General features: G+C 35.1%; 1 long non-coding RNA gene across 3 annotated transcripts in view; it reads left to right on the top strand.

Annotated features, from left to right (window-relative positions):
* LOC309863942 overlaps positions 1–21,553 on the top strand; it is a 67,840-nt gene that overhangs the window by 28,074 nt on the left and 18,213 nt on the right. Inside the window, exons 2-3 of one of the 3 annotated variants that reach the window (XR_014311309.1) lie at positions 6,510–6,652; positions 16,966–17,066. This is a non-coding gene — a long non-coding RNA (uncharacterized lncRNA). Of the gene's footprint in view, positions 1–6,509; positions 6,653–14,862; positions 14,925–16,965; positions 17,067–21,553 lie in introns of those variants that run through there. The other 2 variants (XR_014311310.1, XR_014311311.1) reach the window with 2 other exon arrangements.

Raw genomic sequence — 21,553 nt, 5'->3', positions numbered from 1 at the left:
AGGGGCTTTATGAGAACATTTATGGTTTGTTAAATTCCTAATTTTTCAGCCTGCAGGACTGTTTTAAAAAGTGAATTAGATTAATATTTTAATGTACTGCAGTCATTTCCTTAGCTTTTAGCTAATGACCTCATCTCGACAAAGTAGATATTTCTATTTCTTATCAGTAATAATGAGAAATATAACTACTGTTGTCTCATGCCCCCTGAAAATTCTCCAGGAGACTTCAATGACTTCAAAGGGGATGACTTTGTGGAAGTGATAAGCAATGGAATAAAGAAATTTAAAAGTAATGGCTTTGATTCCATAGGGACATGATTGATTTTAGAGTTCCTTTAATATGGAAACCCTTGTAGAATTACAAGCAATGCAGAAAAAATGACCACTCTATAGGAAGAAAAGTAGATCTTTCCAATTTAGAATAAAAGACACAACCACAACCACAAACACAAAGAATCCCAGAGCTAACACAACTACATTAAATCCATAGGGGTACCATAGTGGGTATATGGAACTCAAATGTTATTTTAGCTAATAGTTTTGCTTTCCTATATGTGTAAACCTTTCATCAGACATTCTGTATAGTCTTAAAGCTATACAGCTTTAAGATCTCCAATCTTTTCCCTGCTTGTGAAAGTTTAGACAGGAGAGCCATTGTATTAAAATTAACATATCAATAAAGAAACTTTAAGGGACTTGGCTTCACAGAAAATAAGTTATGCTAATCAGCACAGATTAAAAATATTCTTTTATCATTTTAAAATACTTTAAACTACATTTTGGTTATCACATCTGTAATTGTGATGAGTCCTGTGGCATATAGCAGTGCGCTTCTTCTTTTTTTTTTTTTTTTTTTTATTTATTTATTTAACAGAGATCACAAGATGGCAGAGAGGCAGGCAGAGAGAGAGAGAGGAAAGGAAGCAAGCTCCCTCTGAGCAGAGACCCCGATGTGCGGGGCTCGATCCCAGGACCCTGAGATCATGACCTGAGCCGAAAAAGAGAGGCTTAACCCACTGAGCCACCCAGGCGCCCTAGCAGTGACTCTTCTTACATCAACTTGATGCCAGCCCTCCTCAATCAGAAATTCTTTTGTGTGTTTCAATAATCCATATTTTCTACAACCTTCACAGATTATTCCTCCACACTCAGTGAACCACAGATGGAATATCACAGCATCAATAGAATACTTGAGCGATAAAGTAACATGTAGTCCACCTTGCATAAAATCTGATGTAATGTATTGATCTTCTCTCCAAAACAATGGACACAGGAAGCTACACGTCATTTTACAAAAAAATTCTGCAACATTCAGAAATGTCTTCAAGACAGAGGCCAACATACAGCTTAATATAAGGGGCTTTATGAGAACATTTATTGTTTATGTTTTTAAATTTTATTTATTTAAATTCAATATATTAGTTTTTGGTGTAGTGTTCAATGATTCATTAGTTGCCTCTAACATAGTTTCTTAACAAAAGATTCTTTGTACCCAAGTTAAAAGTACCTAGTTTACCCTACCCAGTATTCATTCTATAGATGAGGAAATTAGCCAAGAGTATTAATATATTTTTTAAATTTTATTTGTTTATTTGACAGAGAGAGAGTTCACAGGCAGGCAGGGAGGCAGGCAGAGAAAGAGGGGGGAAGCAGGCTCCCTGCTGAGCAGAGAGCCCATTGTGGGGCTCCATCCCAGGACCCTGAGATCATGACCTGAGAGGAAGGCAGAGGCTTTAACCCACTGAGCCATCCGGGTGCCCCAAGAGTGTTAATATTTTGACTAAGTTCACACATACAAGCTATTTACATTTTCAGTTTTCAACAATTTAAAAGTCAAATTTAACTAGGTTTGAGGCAGACAGGCAAAGTGATTTCAAATAATGTGTTTTAAGTTAACCTTTTTTCTCTAATGTATACATAAAAATCATAGTAAGTTAAGTTTGTGAACTCAATTTGAGAATGAATTACCTTTTTCTCTAGACATCTTCCTTATTTATAGAGCTACTTACTACTGACTTTGAGGAGATTAACATGGATTCTGATAGTTACATTTCATTTTAGTCTCCATATATAATGCATTGACTTGTATTGATGAAATGTATTGGCTGTGGTAAAAATGAATTTACCATGTTAAATTCAGTTTTCTGGTATTAGAAAACAATAATGGAAAAAATAATTCCAGGCATTTCTTTATAATCATTCTTTTTCTGTCTTATCATCTGCAAATCACTATTCCTCTAATTTTTCTCTCTTTAAGGAATTCATTTTATGAGAAGTATTTGCACACTAAGATATATATTGATAAATATCCTCCCAGTCATGTTAATGAAACTTAGTTCTAAAACTCTCGAAGGAAGAAAATGTAATGACTTGTCTAAATGAGGAGAATGTATGAACAGATAAGGAAAAACTTTCAAAGGAGGAAGGTCAGTGTGGGACCCATCAATGAGTTACAGAAAGTACTAGTTTCTAAAATGAAGGGAGAAATAGAAAGGGGAAAGGAGAGGGCAAACTGGACAAACATAATACTGAACAAAGTAGACATTTCAATCTTGTACCCACAGTTTCTTCTATCATCATTTGGTTGGGAAACTCTCAGATGCCTGCATTTTCCCATAAATTCCTTTAATTATGTTCCAAATTTAAATTATGCTAAATATTGGTAGTAACTGTGTACACCTGTGCTTCACTGTTGGATATTCCTGCTCTGATGTACTTTATAAGCATTTACAGCTTTAATGAGGCTGTTTATTTGTAATTGGTCCCTATAGGACTCTGCTGCTGCATTTCATCCAATTTGAGTTATTTTTCAGTTATTCTCTGGAGATATCATTTGAAATAATATCTGATGTTGCTTACTATTCAAAGAAAGATATAAGACTTTTTAAAAATTTTATTTATTTGACAGAGAGAGATCACAAGTAGGCAGAGAGGCAGGCAGAGAGAGAGAGAGGGAAGCAGGCTCCCTGATGAGCAGAGACCCCCCCACCCCCATGTGGGACTCGATCCCAGGACCCCGAGATCGTGACCTGAGCCAAAAGCAGAGGCTTAATCCACTGAGCCACCCAGGCGCCTGATATAAGACATTTTTAAACAACAGATAAATGCTTCTATTCTAATCCTGCCTTTAAAATTTCACACTTAGTATTTCCCAAACCATTGCTATATGCCTTACTTAACTGGCCATTTCCGGGGCGGGGGGAGCATCAGCTCTAAGTCAAGAACATCTACATAAATAACTTTTCTCCTTAACTTCCTTGACATTTGATGTTGGCCAAGTCAATTTCTCTGCACCTCAGTTTGGTTATCTGTTAAAGAGAAAAAAGTTAAATCTCTAACCTCATGTGACTATTGGGAAGACACAATGAGATAACGAGATTAACAGAGCTTTGTGTTTTGGAAATGGACATGCATATTCTGAAATTCAAGCTTATTTTGGGTTTTCAAAGATGTTCAATGTTTCTTACCTTTTTCTTGAGGGCACAGAAATTCTTTTCAATCAGATAGAAGCTATGGACTCTGATTTCTTTAGTATTTGACTTTCTTTTTTGTGTTCACACTGATGAACCTAAGATCTTTTGGGCCAATAACCATATTTTCATCTCTGTTTGTTCTGTTATGGGACATTCTGTAATGCAGTTCTCTCATTTGGCTGTTTTGATTCTTGATTTTATCAGCTCTTCCTTTTTTGGATAATAATAGTTCATAATCTTATCAGTGTAGTCTTTGATTTTTTAATTTGTGTTCTTTCTTGTCTTTAACATTTTCCACTAATCATTCCATTATGTTTTCTTCCAAAATGAGCTCCTTATTTTGTTTCTTTTGCTTTACTACATTTCTTTCTTTCATTTCTCTTTCATTACCATCAATTTACCCTTTTTTTTCCTCATTAGTTATGGTCTTCATGACAGATACCATGTTGCTGTGCTGTACCACTTGTTATTTGCTCAAATTCAAGGTGGCCAGCCCTTCTGCTTACTCTATCTTGAAAGCCATTTTTCTTATACAAGTAACTCCCTACTTACCTGGGACTGTTTGTCTTCCCTCTGAGCTGCAATTAGAGGGTGTTTTATTCTGTTTTTATTGTTTGAGCATGTGGAAGAATCTCAATTTGACCTTCTGTTTTTTTCTTCTAAGATCCTGGCAAATATCCTCTAACAAGATTTAAGATACGTATTTTCATAAGGACTTATAACTTTGGGCTTCTTATCATTACCACATTTCTGCAAGGAACACTGGAAAATGTCAAAACTTGACACTTTTCTTGCTTCTGCAGAAATCCTGTGTAAATCTTAATCTATTTTTTTCTAATGTCAAGTATAATAATGGGAATTCTCACAATTGTGCCACTCAGTCACTCATATTTTTTCTTGGTATTAATTTTCAGAGTGGTGTGTGTTTGTGTGTGTGTGTGTGTGTGTTGTGCATAGTATGAAGTTTGGATTGAGGTACCAATCAATCTTTTTTTTTTGAATGAGGTTGTACCATTTCCTTCTTGGTTACTACTGTGAATTCTTCTTTTTTCTGATTTGATTTGTAGCTTTATGCTCATTTTATTAGGCATTGGAGACAATAATTCTGTGACTTGAGCTGTTGCCACCAACTTTCTTACTCTTCAGTATACTTTTTATCCTTTTGTTTATAAACTCAGTCATGACAGGAATGAAATTTGTATTGCTCTTAAAACTTTTCTAGTAGAATTCCATGGCTTCTCCTGACCCCACGTAGAGATATCTAGCTATAAAAACAAAGAATGTTAGCATTGTGCCTGCATGTTTTTGTTGATATATTCAATCATTTCTTACTCTCCTCCTAAGCACCATGGTGTTATATTTCACAGAGAGAGAAGTTCTGGTATTGGTGGGCATCTGGTAAGGAATACACTTTGATATCATGAGATATAAACTAGAAGTTAGCTGAATGCAAAGATAAGGAAATGAGAACATGTTCTCTTTTACAGTTGAGAAAGATGAAGTATTAGGAACTTATCTCAGACAGAAGGAGAAACTAAGCTTGTCGGTAAATCAAACATTTTCTTACATTTATTAATCTGACTTACATGGAATCAAAATAATCTGAGTTAAACATATAAAAACAATGCAGACAGCTTAAAGAGAGGGATATTTTGGAATTTGAAAACTATTTCCACTCCACACTTGATTTACAGTATCATTTAAAGTCAAGCGAGCCAAACTCTCTAATATTTAAAGTAGAAAAAAAATTGTCCATATTCCATCATGGAATGGTAACTAGGTATATAGTGTTGTATTTACCCTTCCGACATGATTAGATACCTTCAGTGCATTCTTTACAAAATACATCTCCTTGATTTACTAAGAAATTATGGTTCCATAAGATAAAAATGTCATTTCTTTGAAACAGAACTTCCATGCAGGTTTTTTTTTTTGTTTTGTTTTGTTTTAAGTGTCAGGTTGACAAGTGTAATAAAATAATAAATTTCTCATCTATTATACATTCTGTCCCTTTCTCTGCATAACAATAGATTGATGTGATGAAAGGAGGGGCTGAATAATAGACCCAGAGCAGATGTGTTTAACATTGTTTTCTGAAGAATGACTGTGTAGTTAAGAATAACACTTTACTCTCCAAAAATATGATTGGGGAGAGGCAGTATTTTACCCAGAGGACAAATAAGAACCAAGGATGATTCTCAAGTGATATTTTTATAGTTAGATGAATCCTTTAATACTCTTTACCAAACCTACTTAATGATAAAATCCCAGTGATATCACTTCATTGCTTGAAATATTTCAACCTTAGATTTTTTTTAAACAAACTGTGGGTTGCTGGGGGAGGGGGTTTGGGAGAAGGGGGTGGGATTATGGACATTGGGGAGGGTATGTGCTTTGGTGAGTGCTGTGAAGTGTGTAAACCTGGTGATTCACAGACCTGTACCCCTGGGGATAAAAATATATGTTTATAAAAAATAAAAAATTAAAAAAAATATATACTATAATGAATAAATAGGGTGCTGTTCATGTCTGTGGGTGATAGTTGAACATATAGGCTGTCTCCATGGTAAATAATACTATTTATAACCAGAAGAAGATTAAAAAAGGAAGAAACATATTTGAACGATACTTTTAAGCATCGAAAATACTGAAGAATAATACATTAGGAGATCATTTTCGTTATTGTTTTCTGGGTTTCACTGCCTTTGTCAGCCAACTTCTTACATGCAGACATGAAGCTTTACTGAACTTCCTTTTCTTCTAAGAGTATTATATATATGCATATATATATACAGATAGATAGATAGCTTATTTATATAACTAATCATGGAAATATTTTTCATTACAATAAAATAATATATTTCATTATACTTTTGAGGAAAAGAGGACTTGAGAGATTAATTTTATGGAATATTTGAAGAAATGGTACATTAGAAAAGGATAATTCAGTAGTTCTTAGGAATATTTTTCTTGTGCAAAGCTAAAGGCTATTTGAATGTGTATATATATTCATGTGAATCAACTCTTTTTCTACAGGAGGCAGATGAATGCAGGGTGCTTGTCAGTGGCCTAAGGAAAATGTCACAGATGTGTTCCTCCCTTCCTACTACTTAAGGAAATGGACCATTATAAGATACTATATCTCCTTCCTTTCTCCATTTTCTACACAACTTCAAGAAGTAGGGATTTATCTATCTATCTATCTATCTATCTATCTATCTATCTATTTATCTATCATCTATCTACCCATCTACTTATAATGGTAATCTGGAAAGTGTATGCTTAAAGTCTTTGCCTTGATATATCAATGTAGTTTGTTTTGCTCAGATTTTATTATCAGATTTTATTATCAGCAGCATCTCCAATTCGTTCACTTAGGCATTCTCTTATTATTCTAAGTGAATGATTTTCATTATGTTGAGTGATCTAGGGTCTCATGTGTTACACTATCACCAGAAATTCATTATGTAAGTAGAGTCAACATAAAATTAATTCTAACAGCATAGAAATGGGAAAGGTTTGGGGGTTGATAGTAGTACAAATAAGAAAGCTATTATTCTGGAAAAATTAATTTTCTAATTATATTCTATCATGTATCATAAATATCTCATACCATATCATCTGTCATATCATCTGTCATCCTGTTTAATATTTTAAAACTTTATCCTCATCTGTTCTTTAATTGTTAGTAACATACGAAATACTTACCATGTGCCGGGCACTGTTCTAAGTAGTTTACAATTGGTACCTCACTTAATTATTATAACAATCAGATGATATAGATATTATTATTGTTATCCAAATCCAGTGAAGACAATTCAGCAGAGAAGTTAAATTTTTGCTCGAATAACATGGATACCTCCAGAAAGCAGAGGCTGACATACAGGCCTGTATACACATAGTTTATGAAGGAACAAAAATTACAAAACAAGAATAAAGAATGAGAAGAAGGAAAAAAGAAAGAGAGAAAGCCAAATAAAAATCAGTTACTGAATGGTAGTCACTGTGGGCTTTGGACAGGTGACTCCACCAGGACCTTCTGAGGAGCTGTGTAATTATCTGTCTGAGGGATGAAATGGAAGATTTTTCCATCAGCTCCATTCTCCCATTCCTTGAGATCTGGTCCTTAGACTATAACCCCCCACACACTCTTATGGTATTTGCATATAGATGCCAAGCGTCTTCTTCAGGCATCCCATGCCTCAGCATCAGAAAAGTCCTGAATACATACATATGGTACACACTTCACTTTAGTCACCATGAGTGTGAAGTAAATTAAAGCCTGCTTGGAATTGTTTACCATAGCCATGGCTGTAATCAGAGAATATATGTCAGTACAAAAGTAATATCCACATGGTCCATTCTTGCCCCACTTGGGTCCAGTCACAAGATGCATAAGTCCCTCAGCAAGAATTCTGAACTTAATGCTTATCAGTGGAACAAGCTATTGTCCTTGCTCCAGTAGTCAGTTCCTTCTTCCACTACTACTCATTCTATATTTTCTTCACATTTGGAAACCACATCAACTGGACTGATGTTTGCCTGATTGATTGACCCATACATCATGACAAGTGTTATGAGGCATTGATCATCTTGCATTTACTTTAGTGTCAGTCATTATTTAATGTGGCATGGGAGTATCAAAAATGTCTTAGTAGATCCTTGAATTCTAGGCACACTGTTTCCTGTCTTATCTAACAGCATTCTTAGGTCCTTATCATAATAAGTGTTAATTATCTACCTTCTAGTATAATAACCCTATTTTCTTATTCTTTCTGCTCCCCTGGCAAAAGAACTCTAAAATGATCAACTGAGTTATAGCTGACTGACTCTTTCTAGGTAATGCTATATATTATACAATGTAGATCCTATGTAGTTCTGGCTTTGCCATAAAGTGCTTCCCTCAGTCTGAGGGATAAAAAATTCTGTGATACTGGAGCTGGCAGTGATCCTGCAGCCAGGAAGGAGAAACCTAAATTAGTAAGTATCAGTTCTAGTGAAGATCAATCACTGTCCCTTCCAGTGTGATGGAAGCTCACATAATCCACTTAGTACTAAGTGACAGGCCTGAGAGATTTTTGTCATATTGAGATCTCAGTGTCAGTCTCTGATGCTAGCAAGTTAGGCACTCAGTATGACAGTACTTAAATCAACTGGAGTGAGAGGGAGCCCATGCTATTAATCCCATGTTCAACCACCATCCCTGCACCATGACCATTCCACTTATGTCACTATCTGTCATGCATTGTGATTGTTGAGGACAAAGACTACTGATGACCATAGGATAAGTTACCCCCCCTACCCCATCTACCTGGGAGGTTGTTAGATGCTCTATGGTGGGGTTTGACACATAAATCTCCATACTTATGCCACTTTCATAGGTTCATCCATATGCCCCTTGCCCAGATTTTTTTGTCTCTGATCTTCTAATTATATTCCTTATCTCTGATTAACCAATCAAACCATTCATCTGTGTCCAGAATTCTGCATATGTGAAAATCTTTTTTTTAGTATGTACAAATCTTAAAGTACTTCTTTCTCCAAACAAATCTGCCAATCAAATGTGCTCCCTGAAGCTTTGCCAGTGGTATGACTTCTTCTGTTCTTCTGGACCACACATAAATAGCACTGAAATAGCACTGAAATAGAAATTAATTTTTAATTTACCTCTACATCCTGCAACAATGCATTTCAAATGAGCTGTTCCTCTCTTCTATAAGAGAATGATAGAAATCAATCTCCCAAGAAATCCTAAGTGTGAGCTGAGTGGCATGCTTCAGCATAAGAAAGACAAGTGATGTGAGAATCTGGCCATTTGATCATCTAACTTACTTTTGTATGCTCTTCAACCTTATTTATATCTTATAGACATCAGGTGTGATCCTAAATGTACTATTTACATCATATCATGGATTGTGTAGCAGCACCCAACTATATGACTTGGTGAATCAGACAATAACTGAGTCAAGACGTGACTTGTAATTCTTTCATTGGTACTGCTCATCTAGGTACACACACAGCACCTTTATCCACTATAGATACATCTAATATCATCAAATCTGCTGGGATTCCATGACTTGGGTGACTGGGAAGATACCTCTATAACCTAGGACTGGCTACAGAGTCATCTCTTGTTCTTGGCCTCTCTTAAAATTGACAAACTTTAAAATGCCCTGACAGTTGGTTAGAGAATTTCTCTCTAGTTTAGTATATATGGTTTCAACATTCTAAAGAGACCTACCAAGTGGTATACCACTTAGTGACTTACTGATAGGGGAACAAGGTGTAGCAACTTGTTTTTTGCCTAAGATGCAATATCCTGGCTTGCCATAGACCAGTATATTCCTAAAAAATTTACCTATGTGTCAGCTCCTGGATCTGCAAACTTTTCCTTTTATTTCTCATTATCTGCTTGTTTTTTAAAAGTATTCAGAGTACTTGCTGCTTCCTGGTCTATTTTGCATAATGCTGTAAAATGATAGACAAATGTGTTCTTTGGAAGAATGTTAAGTGCTAGAGACTATATTTAAGATGCTGGCCATTTCTCTCTTATATCATTAAGTATATAACAATATTATTTTACTTAAAAACAGGGTTATTTTTACAATTAGATGACTCTCTCCCAATTGTAAATTCCTTGGGTACAAAAGAACATACATGGTTTATTCTTCTTTATAGCCACAAATATTCTTAAAATATCTTGCTTAAAGTTGACATAAAGATGGTGAGTTGATTTGAATAAAAACTAGTGATTATGAAGATGATAACTGAAAAATATAACCTGGGGAAGTGTTAAATTGAATTAAGGAAAAATAATAAGATAATACATGCACCAAAAGTGAGAAAAAATGAGGAATTTAAAAAAAACAAATATTTTTAATGTTCCTGTTATGTGTTGACCACCTGTGCTTTGTCTAGGATAAGGTCAGAAAAGTGATTATCTTGCTTAAGGAACAAACACCATTAATGAGATTCAGAAATAAGCCTAGAATATTTAGACATGCCCGTCTTCCTTCCTTGATAATTTTCTGCTAGCACTGGAAAAATACAAGGCATTATTTTCAAGTGTATTTTTAGGCAATTATATGGCTTTATCATGGAAACAGCATAATTGAATTAAATTTTTTTTTTAAATAAAGAAAATAAACATCCTGGGATTATTTTCACATAAAATATTCAGTGTTTCCTCTTTATTTCAACAGCTGCTGTAGTTATTAAAAGACCAACTCCATTTACATTACTATATGTTTTAACAAATCCTTTCCTACATTCCTAATTCATATTCCAAGATTGGCACACATTGCTGCTTGCATCACATCACAGCATCTATTTAAAGTGAGAGACTAATCATGTCCTTAGATCAGAATAACCCTAGTCTTTCCTCTGGAGGAGAATGGTTAGAATTAATATAATATTGGTAGAGTGAATGAATATAAGACATAAACTGGGACTAATAACAAGTATTTTGTTTTTTATGCCCCAAATCTTAATTCTCCTCCAAATATGCTCAGCTGGTAAGTTTAAATAATATTACAAATGTAAACCAAATAAGGCAAATTTTCTTCTAACTGAATGGCAAAAGTTACCTTTATGTTTTTTCCCATTATATTTCTATCACACACACTATACATTCTATATATACATTATATACACATATTCATATACATACACATTGTATATTTAGTATACATATTTATAAACATGTCATTGTTCTTTTAGTGTTAAGACTTTGGTATTTTCTCATGATTAAACTGGAGTGATGGACTTAGAAGGAGAATACTACAGAAGTAAAATGATTTCCTCATCTCATCATATCAGAGAGTGAGTGAATTCAACTTGACCTCTTCCTAGGGATATTATCCTTAAAATATTTGGTTAAGGTGGTGTTGTCCAGAGTTCACTACTACAAAGATACTATTGCTCTCCCTTCCAGACTATTTGTTGGAAGTGAGTTCAATACAAGCAGCTCATTGATAACCTAGACATTTTATGAATGAAATTTTGGGTTACCCCATCAGGCAAGGAGCCATAATAAGCTGAGATTTTACTGATGGTAAAGAGAATACGGAATTATTAAGGGTAGAAGACGGTCTAAACACCTGCTACCACCACATGATTTGTTACAAAAATAAGATTGCATGCTTTACGAATGCTTCTTAATTTTTTAAAAAGAATATATGTTTGTGTTAGGGGTGTGTGTGTGTGTGTGTGTGTGTGTGTGTGTTTGTGCATGTACACACACATATATAATTTATCAGCATTACATTAAAGGAAATCAAGGAGGGATTGAGACTCAAATAGAACAGGAACAAACATCACCCAGAAACAGATAAAGTGACTTTGTATTATTTTATTGTGAAAGTTGGCTATTTTCAGCTGTAATGGATGGGATTGTAGCATAGATGGAAGAAGTACTGTGTATTTGTTTGCAAATTAAATGTGTTCTAAAGAGTGATGTATGGATATCAATTTATAAAGAAGAGGACTGTAGTGAATTCATGCTTTGTCAATGTAGCTAAGTTAGAACTATCATTCTCAGAATTTTCTCCTTTCTCTATCTGTTCCCAGGCACCACTGCAGCTCCTCCATATTATTGCTGATTTGTTGGCTCATATTGTTGGTGTGGGACAATATTCAGGCCTTCTGCTGCTCCAGCTTTTATTATATCTCCTCCCTTAGCTGAGCTTTAATTTTGTAAAAGGCACTAATATCCCCATTCTAGGCTTTATGGGGTCCAGGTTATTTTTGAGCATATTACTATTTTCTTGCTCTTTGTCCTTGCTGTTCTCTGCTCTGTGTCCACTTATTCTTATCAATTAACTGTCTTAGTGACATACAGCAATTTCAGGCAACCATCAGATTCGAAGGCAATAACCTTTCATCTGCTTCTTCACCAGCTTCTCTTTGAGGTCCTGTTTTCTTTGGTCATCTGACTTCATGCTTTTGGCTTCCCCCATAATTGTGTAAGGTCCAGTTATTATAATAAATTTCTTATTTCATAGCAGTCATATTGGTTCTGTTTCCTTGACTGACAGGAATAATACAAGTTCTTTCTCAATCTTATTTTCATAGCTATCCATTTGTTTCATATGATGCATGTAGTTTGCTCAATTTTTTTCTTTGAGTTTATTAATTCTGTGTTTTCTAGCAATGTGCTATATTAAGCAATCTACAATTTGACTTCTTATTTATTTTTCTCTTTCTTTTTTAATTTCAGAAAATTTCTTTTGCTCTTTTTCTAAGTTAGCTTTTCTTATATTTTTGTCTTGTTTTATGTTCCTTCTTTCAGGCTTTTAATAATTTTGGATATACCATTTTATAGTATTTTTCAGATGGTCAGCTATTTTCTGAAGTTTTCTGGAGGATTTCAGTCTGTTCTTTGTTGTAAAACCTTGTACATTTTGTAATTTTAAAGTGTAAGCTCTTCTGCATGGATCTTTTTTAGTGGAAGTCATTTTAGACTTGAAATGAGATTATGCTCTTTTACAGTGTGGTTTTTATTTCCTTTTTGTCAAGCACCCAATGGTTACACTGATATGGAAAATCATTTTATATTATTATTATTATTAGTTTTTAATTGCAGAATATTAAAGTAGTTTAAAATCTAACTTTGATGTTCCTACTCCCTAAATGTAATATACACCTTGATTTGTGGAAATGATTTCATTATCTCTAAATACACTGGGGAGAAGTTTATTAGTACATAATGACTAATATCCTCACTCCATTTTGTCATTAAGACTTAAGTATTTTGGTATGGGTATTTTTTTAAATGATTTTATTTATTTATTTGACAGAGAGAGAGACAGAGAGCACAAGCAGGTGGAATGGGAGAGAGAGAAGCAGGCTCCCCACTGAGAAGGAATCCCAATGCGGGGCTCAATCCCAGGACCATGGGATCATGGTCTGAACAGAAGGCAGTTGCTTAACCGACTGAGCCACCCTTTACGGGTATTTGAATAAACAGTTATTTTTGTCATTCATGCACTATATAATTCAATAATGAGAAGCAAAATACTTTTGATATTAGATATTATTAGCTGATTTTATTTTTAACAATTAATCTTCATTAAGCTCTCACCATAAGTAAAATTTTATAAAATTTAAGACATTTTAGCATTTTGATAAGTATACTGTTATAGTTTAATGTACTTATTTATTATGCTTTGGTGTGCTTTTACTTAGAACATGAATCTCTTTGTAGTTGAGCTTAGTATGTTAGTCTTAATAAATCAGTTAATATTTCTGAGAAATTACAACTTAGGCATAATGCAAATACAGAAAATCCAAATACAGAAAACTAATTGATTTGGGGCTTAAATGCTAATGAAGTTTGTGCTTGCATAATTATATTGAATGAAACAGAGACTTCATAAACCAAACACATTATAGCCCAAAGAAAAAATCTTAATTTGCAATTAATTCACTTATTGTTTTTGTTTTTTTTTCCAAAAAAATGTTGATTACTTATCATGTGTCAGGCAATGTGCTGGGAATTTACTGGTGGACAAAATCTATTTTTTATCTGCACACTACTGGAAACGGTGGGTGCTAAAAATATAATGACACAAAACGTATAGAATTACAAGGAAGTGAGAAATTAAAAACAAACAAACACAGGAGTTATGAGTATATGGTAGGGAGATAACAACCTAATCAGTGGAATCATGGAGACCTTCAAAGAAACAATGCTGCAGGTGATACTTAAAGTAGGTAATTAGAAAAAAGGCAAAAAAGTGAGGCAATGAGGGGATGAAATTTTGTAAGTGAGGTATCATGTGTAATTGACAAATATTCAGTTAAAGGCCATAAAGATGAAGGGCAAGGCAGCAAAAACCTGCTGAGATTGAAACCATGATTCATGGTGAGATTTAGAAATAGGTAACAAACATACCATGCAGGTTTTTGAGGCTACACTGAAAATATTGGTTTTAATGTAGGAGCAGTTGGGAGTCACAGCAAGTCTTATGAGTGTGCATGGGGGAGGGTGGGTTTTAGAACATCTTCTACTTTATTTATGTATGTATTTATGTATGTATTTATTTATTCAGAGTTATTTGTTTAAGGGTGCTTGAATGACTCTGTCAGTTAAGTGTCTGCCTTCAGCTTGGGTCATAATCCTAGAATCCTGGGTTGGAGCCCCCTATTAGGTTCCCTGCTCAGGGGGGAGTCTGCTTCTCTCTCTCACTCTGCCCCTCTCCTCCAACTTGTGCTTTATCTCTATCTCTATCTCAAATAAATGAATACAATCTTTAAAAATATTTTTTATTTATTTGTTTGACAGAGAGAGCAAGCCCAAGCAGGGGCAAAGGGAGAGGGAGAAACAGACTCCCTCTGAAGCAGGGAGCCTGATGTAGGACTTGATCAGGACCCTGAGATCATGACCTGAGCTGAAGTCCGACACTTAATCGACTAAGCCCCATAGGCACCCCAAAAATCTTCCACTTTAAGGTAATCTTTTCACCAGTAGTATACAGTTTTCTGTTAATCTTATCTCAAATATTTTTATTTGAGGTATTTTATTTTATTATCTCTAGGTGTTCAATTTGGATCTTTTTAAGGAAATTATCTTTTATATTATTCCTTATCATCCTAATTTTTCCCTCTACCTTTTTGATCATACAGAGTAGATTTACAGTAGCTTTTTTTAACTTCATTATCTTCTAGACATACTATAATGTATAGTTTCTGACTCTGATTTCATTGATTGATTTTTTCTCCTCATTAAAGGCCTTATGTTTACTTGCCTGTAACTTTTTATTAAATGTCAGACATTGTAGATTTTACTTCATTAGTTGCTGGATGGCCTTCTTCAAAGTAACCAAGCTAAAGGCATATGAAACTATGTACTAAATAATTTACATTCTTTATTACTTTTTTAAAAATATGTATGGTCTCTTGGAGAAAATTTCTTTATTGGGGCTTAAAGGATGTCAAATAGTAAACATTGAAAATGCAAACACTGACATATACTAGGTCTGACATACTATCCTTGAGTTTGGGCCCCAAATAGAGGAAAAACACAAAAACTCTCTAAATGTCCATATATTTTATGGTAAACTATTTGATTTTCTCTCTCTCTCTCTCTCTTTTTAAAGATCTCATTATTTATTTTTCAGAGAGAGAGAGAGCACACAAGCAGGGGGAATGGCAGGCAGAGGGGGAAGAAGTCTCCCCCTGAGCAAGGAGTCAGATGGGCTACTCGATTTCAGGACCCTGGGATCATGATCTGAGCCAAAGGCAGATGCTTAACAGACTGAGCCATCCACATGTCCCTATTTGATTCTTTTCTTTGGTCAATTGAGAAATTTAGATTTGGAAGTACAAGGAGATATGGTACCAAATTATTTTCTTTTTCTTACTGAACTATATACTTCTTGAGGATGAAATTATGTCATAGACACTAGTGTGTTTTATTATAAAGATATCATATACATTCTTAAATTATAAATACTTAAGAGTTTTCATGTATGAAATAGAATATGAATGGTCTTAACCTATAAGACAAATTTTTTTAGATGAGTTTTTTAGTAATAAATCTAAACCGCCCTCAATAAATTAAACCATCCTTCTGAAAATTTCATTTTTAAAGTAATAATGCTGTCAAAAACACACAATTCTTTTGACTACAGGTAATGCTGCCATTGCAGCAACTTTTCAACTGATGACTTGATTTTCAGGATAAGAGTGCTTAAAGACAACTACATAGACCTTATTGTTGAAAAAGAAAAAAAAAATATAGATATATATATATTCAGCATACAAAATAATATATAAAATAATGTGTCTTCTACCAAGTTTTGTCAAATATTAGCTTCAGATTTAATGTATATATATTCATAAACTCAATAAAGGATTCCTTTGAGATTTTTAAGTTTTATTTATTTATTTTTAAGATTTTTAAAAATTTATTTATTTGACAGACAGAGATCACAAGTAGTAGGCAGAGAGGCTGACAGAGAGAGAGGAGGAAGCAGGCTCCCCGTGGAGCAGAGACCCTGATGTGGGGCTCGATCCCAGAACCCTGGGATCATGACCTGAGCTGAAGGAAGAGGCTTTAACCCACTGAGCCACCCAGGCACCCCGAGATTTTTAAGTTTTAACTGAATACTCTCATATTATACATCTTCTTTTGGCAATTGGCTTTGTTTCCTTTATGCATTTTTCCCCTAAGTACTATTGATATATATCATTCCACATCATTCATTTAAATTTCAAAAATAGTGTCACTGTGTATTACTATTCTCTATCCCTGAACTTTACATATCTGAAATTATTCAGTATGTACTCTTCTGTGTCTAGCTTCTTGCATTCAGCATTCTGCTTATGAGATTCAGACATATTGTTGCATGTCGTGGTAGTTTTTATTGATATGACTGGTTAAGAATCAGGCAATGACTTACGAGGTACTTGTATATAGATTTTTGAGCTTCTTCTAGGCATATGTTCATTACTTTGTCTTTTACTTTTCACCTGTTTTTGCCTCCCACAGTCTCTGTCCTGTGTCTTCCCTTCCCAGTGAGATCGCAGCCAGCCTTCTTGTGTTCTAGATTCCTGCAAGAAGAACCTGGATATGGCCTCAGGAAAGATAGGGTTAAGTGGATTTCACTGGCTATGCTTCTCCTTTCTCAAGGATAGTAGTCCTTCAGATTTTTCTATATTTCTCCAATTCTGTCAGATGATTGTCTTTTTTTTTTTTTCTTTTTGGCCTCACTTTGATAATTGCTTTTGACAGGAAATTTATTCTGATACTAGCTATTTTATCATATCTGAATTATAGAAAATCCTTTGTATTTTAAATGTATTGTGCATGAATTTATTTATCTTTCCCTTCCAGGTATTTTGTGTCTTCTTAAGGGAATTTAATCTATGTAGTCAAAAAAGCATTTTACTATTTTTTGTATTTTTTTTTAAATCTGCTTTTTGATTTTAAATCTATGATTGACCTGGAATTGATTTTTGTCTATGTTTTCTATTTGGATGTATTTTTTTTCTCATGTAGATAAACAGTTGTTTGAGCAACTATTTATTAAATAATGCATAGAACTACTTATTTATACAATTCTGCTTAAATATGCATAGAAATATTATGCATTTAGTAGAGTAAGTCTTTTTAAATATTTACTTAGATTACATTTGTAGAGATGTCCATTGTACCAAGAACTATGCAAACTATAGCAGAGAATACAACTGTTTATGGGGGATGGATTGTGTTAAGTCAGAACACTCAAATTCTAAAACAATGATATACATGACCAAGGCTCACCTATTCAAAGGCACTCTTAATTAATCAAAAAGTCACTTTGGCGGGGCACCTGGGTGGCTCAGTGGGTTAAAGCCTCTGCCTTCGGCTCAGGTCATGATCCCAGGGTCCTGGGATCGAGCCCCGCATAGGGCTCTCTACTCAGCGGGAAGCCTGCTTCCTCCTCTTTCTCTCTGCCTGCCTCTCTGCCTACTTGTGATCTCTGTCTGTCAAATAAATAAATAAAATCTTTAAAAAAAAGTCACTTTGGCTATATTTTTATAATGCTTTGTATTTGTCAGGATTCTCCAGAGAAACAGAACCAATAAGGAGATCTCTCTCTCTCTGTCTCTCTTTCTCTTTCTGCATATCTCTGTCTCTCTCTCTCTCTACCTGTCTATGTACTAATTTATTACAAGGAATTGGCTCATGTGATTATGGAGGTGGGCAAGTCCCAAAATGGGCAGGGCAAGTCCCAGAATGGGCAGGGCAAGCCAGCAAACTGGAGACCCAACAAAGCCAATGGCTTAGTTCTAGTCCAAGCCCAAAGGCCTGAGACCTAAGAGAGCCAATTGTGTAGCTCCCATTAAAACGCTGGCAGGCTTAAGACCTAACAACTGTTGTCTTAGTTGAGATGAAGGTGGGAAAAAGCCATTATCTTCATCTAAAGACAGTCAGGCTGAAAAGAATACTCTCTTATTCAGGTGAGGGTCAGACTTTTTGTCTTATTCAGACTTTCAGTTTATTGGATGAGACGCATCCAATCAGACCTCATTGTTGGGGAGGAAGAAGAAAAACCTGCTTTACTCAGCCTACTAATTTAAATGTTAATCTCATTCAAAAACACCTTCACAGAAACACCCTGAATATTGTGCACCCTGTGGTCCAGTCAAGTTGACACATAAAAGTAATTCTCTCAGTCTCCAAGTACAAATGTATAACAATCGGGCATAGTAATTCACTTCCTTCCATTTTTATTTGCCATAATAAGCAGGAAGGAATTGTTATATAAGGATGCCTGGGTAGCTCATCCAGTTAAGCAGTTGCCTTCAGCTCAGGTAATGATTTTCAGGTCCTGGGATTGAAGACCTCATTGGGTTCCTTGCTCAGCAGGGAGCCTGCTTCTCCCTCTGCCTATCACTCCCCATGCTTATGTTGTCTCTCTCTCTTTCTGATTAAAAAAAAAAAAAAATGTGGTATAAATGTTGTTCATTCATTTGAAAGCATGTTTTGAGCCCCCTTAAGTCTCAAGCTTTGTGATAAATATTGGAAAATTACAAAATACTCTGTGATATTAAAGAAACAGTCATAGATATGATTAAATACGACTAGGCCCAGGAATTAACTTTCAGGCAGAAGAGATGGCCTGCCAACATCTCTCATGTAAGCAAAGAGTTTGATCATTCAAGAAACAGAAAGAATGTCAAGGTGCTGAAGCATATTTGACAGCTTTCAAACAGAGGAGTACCATAGCTGAGTTTCATTTTTTGAAACATCATTCTGTCCTCTCTGTGGAAATATGTGAGATAGAGATAGGGTTGAAATTGGAGGAATGAAGTACAGTTATAAAAGACAAAATCTAGGGGGCACCTGGGTGGCTCAGTGGGTTAAAGCCCCTACCTTTGGCTCGGGTCATGATCCCAGGTTCCTGGGATGGAGCCCCATATCAGGCTCTCTGCTCAGCAGGGAGCCTTCTTTCTTCATCTCTCTCTCTCTCTCTGCCTGCCTCTCCTACTTGTGATCTCTGTCTGTCAAATAAATAAAATCTTAAAAAAAAAAAGACAAAAACTAATGATGTATTGTATGGTGACATAACATAATAAAATTTTTTTAAAAAGACAATAGTGATCTGAATAGCAAAAGAGATAAAGATAACTAACTGTATATATGAGTAGAAGAAGAATTGGTATCACTTAGCAACAGACTGAATTTAGGCTAAGAGAAAGGAAGGCATTGATAATGATTCTTTGGCTTCGAGCTAAGGAATCATTCAAGAAATTCTAAGGGATTACCATTTGCTGAGAGGTAGAATGCTGCAGGAGAAAAAGGCAAGAATGAGAGTCTAAGCAGTAACTTCATTGGAGAAGAACTGAGGAAAGATGGGGAGAGATTCTTGGTGAATGTCCACTGTTCAGGGGATAAGTCTCAGTTTTCTGTAAGTCAGACATTTATGGATAATTAGTCTCCCACTTCTCAAACCACATGCATGAGATTCTCCATTTTCTATCCTCTGGTTCCATATTAGATTGAGATCCTTTTGCAAAGCTCTTACTAAAACGTTTGCCCTTTATTATTTGATCCATTTTCTAGATTTACATTCTCCTTTCTCTAAGTCTATAGAAAAGGAATTGCCTCCTGTTTGTTCACTAAATCAATATTCTTAGAATTAGTGCTGATTTCATTCAGTCCATTCATTCATTCAAACATCAGCTAAGGATATTACAATTATATGTAATGATTAGTCAGGAATTGGCTACATGTCTGTCCCTAGAACTGAGTGGACCTCCAATTCAATTCCACATAGACTAAGAAAGGCAGAGGATGTTATTAATAAGAGATTATGTTAGCCACCTATTTCTGAAATATCAGGTCAGATGGGGATTAAAAAGTGTCTAGGAGTGCCTGCATGGTTCAGTTGGTTAAACATCTAATTCTTGATTTCAACTCAGGTCACGATCTCAGAGTGGTGAGACTGAGCCCTGCGTCAGCTCTGCACTGAACAAGGAGTCTGCTTGAGATTTTCTCTCTCTCTTTCCTCTGCCCACCCTCCCCATCTCTCTCTCAAATAAATAAATGAATTTTTTTAAGTGTTTATTAAATTTAGCATCAGTGGGTTTATTTATGTTCTTAAGCAGTTTAGTCAAGGTTGTGGATCGGCATAAAAATTTAATGAAAGTGAAGAAGTTGCCTCTGTAGACAAAGGAAAATATATGAATAACTGACACAGGACAAAGAAACCAAACATCTTCTTATAATTATTGAGTAGTTTTGTGTGGCGAAACAATGATCCACAATGTAAGGTTGTAATCTGATACCTTGCTGATCAGCTCAAAACTCAAAATAAATTCCCTGAAAATGTTTATTCTTCTCTCTCTCTCTTTTTTTAAATAGGCTCCATGCCTAGCAAGAGCCCAACACCACACATGAACTCACGACCCTGAGATCAAGACCTGAGATGAGATTGAGTCAGATACTTAACTGACTAAGCCACCCAAGGTGCCCCTAAATTCCCTGAAACTCTAATTTAACAATAAAAGCATACGCACACTGAAACACAGCATTTTATCATAAATCATTCTAATTATGTAATTAAAATATGCACTTGAATGGCACTTGTCATTTTTTTTTTAATTTATTTTTTATTTTCAGCATAACAGTATTCATTATTTTTCACCACACCCAGTGCTCCATGCAATTCGTGCCCTTTATAATACCCACCACCTAGTACCACAACCTCCCACCCCCCACCCCTTCAAAACCCTCAGATTGTTTTTCAGAGTCCATAGTCTCTCATGGTTCACCTCCCCTTCCAATTTCCCCCAACTCCCTTCTCCTCTCTAACTCCCCATGTCCTCCATGCTATTTGTTAGGCTCCACTAATAAGTGAAACCATATGATAATTGACTCTCTCTGCTTGACTTATTTCACTCAGCATAATAATCTCTTCCAGTCCCGTCCATGTTGCTACAAAAGTTGGGTATTTGTCCTTTCTTTTTTTTTTTTTTTTTTTTTTTTATAAACATATATTTTTATCCCCAGGGGTACAGGTCTGTGAATCACCAGGTTTACACACTTCACAGCACTCACCAAAGCACATACCCTCCCCAATGTCCATAAT

This window comes from Mustela nivalis (assembly GCF_964662115.1).
Source record: "Mustela nivalis genome assembly, chromosome: 4".
In the NCBI taxonomy this organism is placed as follows: Eukaryota; Metazoa; Chordata; class Mammalia; order Carnivora; family Mustelidae; genus Mustela; species Mustela nivalis.
This window is presented reverse-complemented; position numbering and strand designations above follow the sequence as displayed.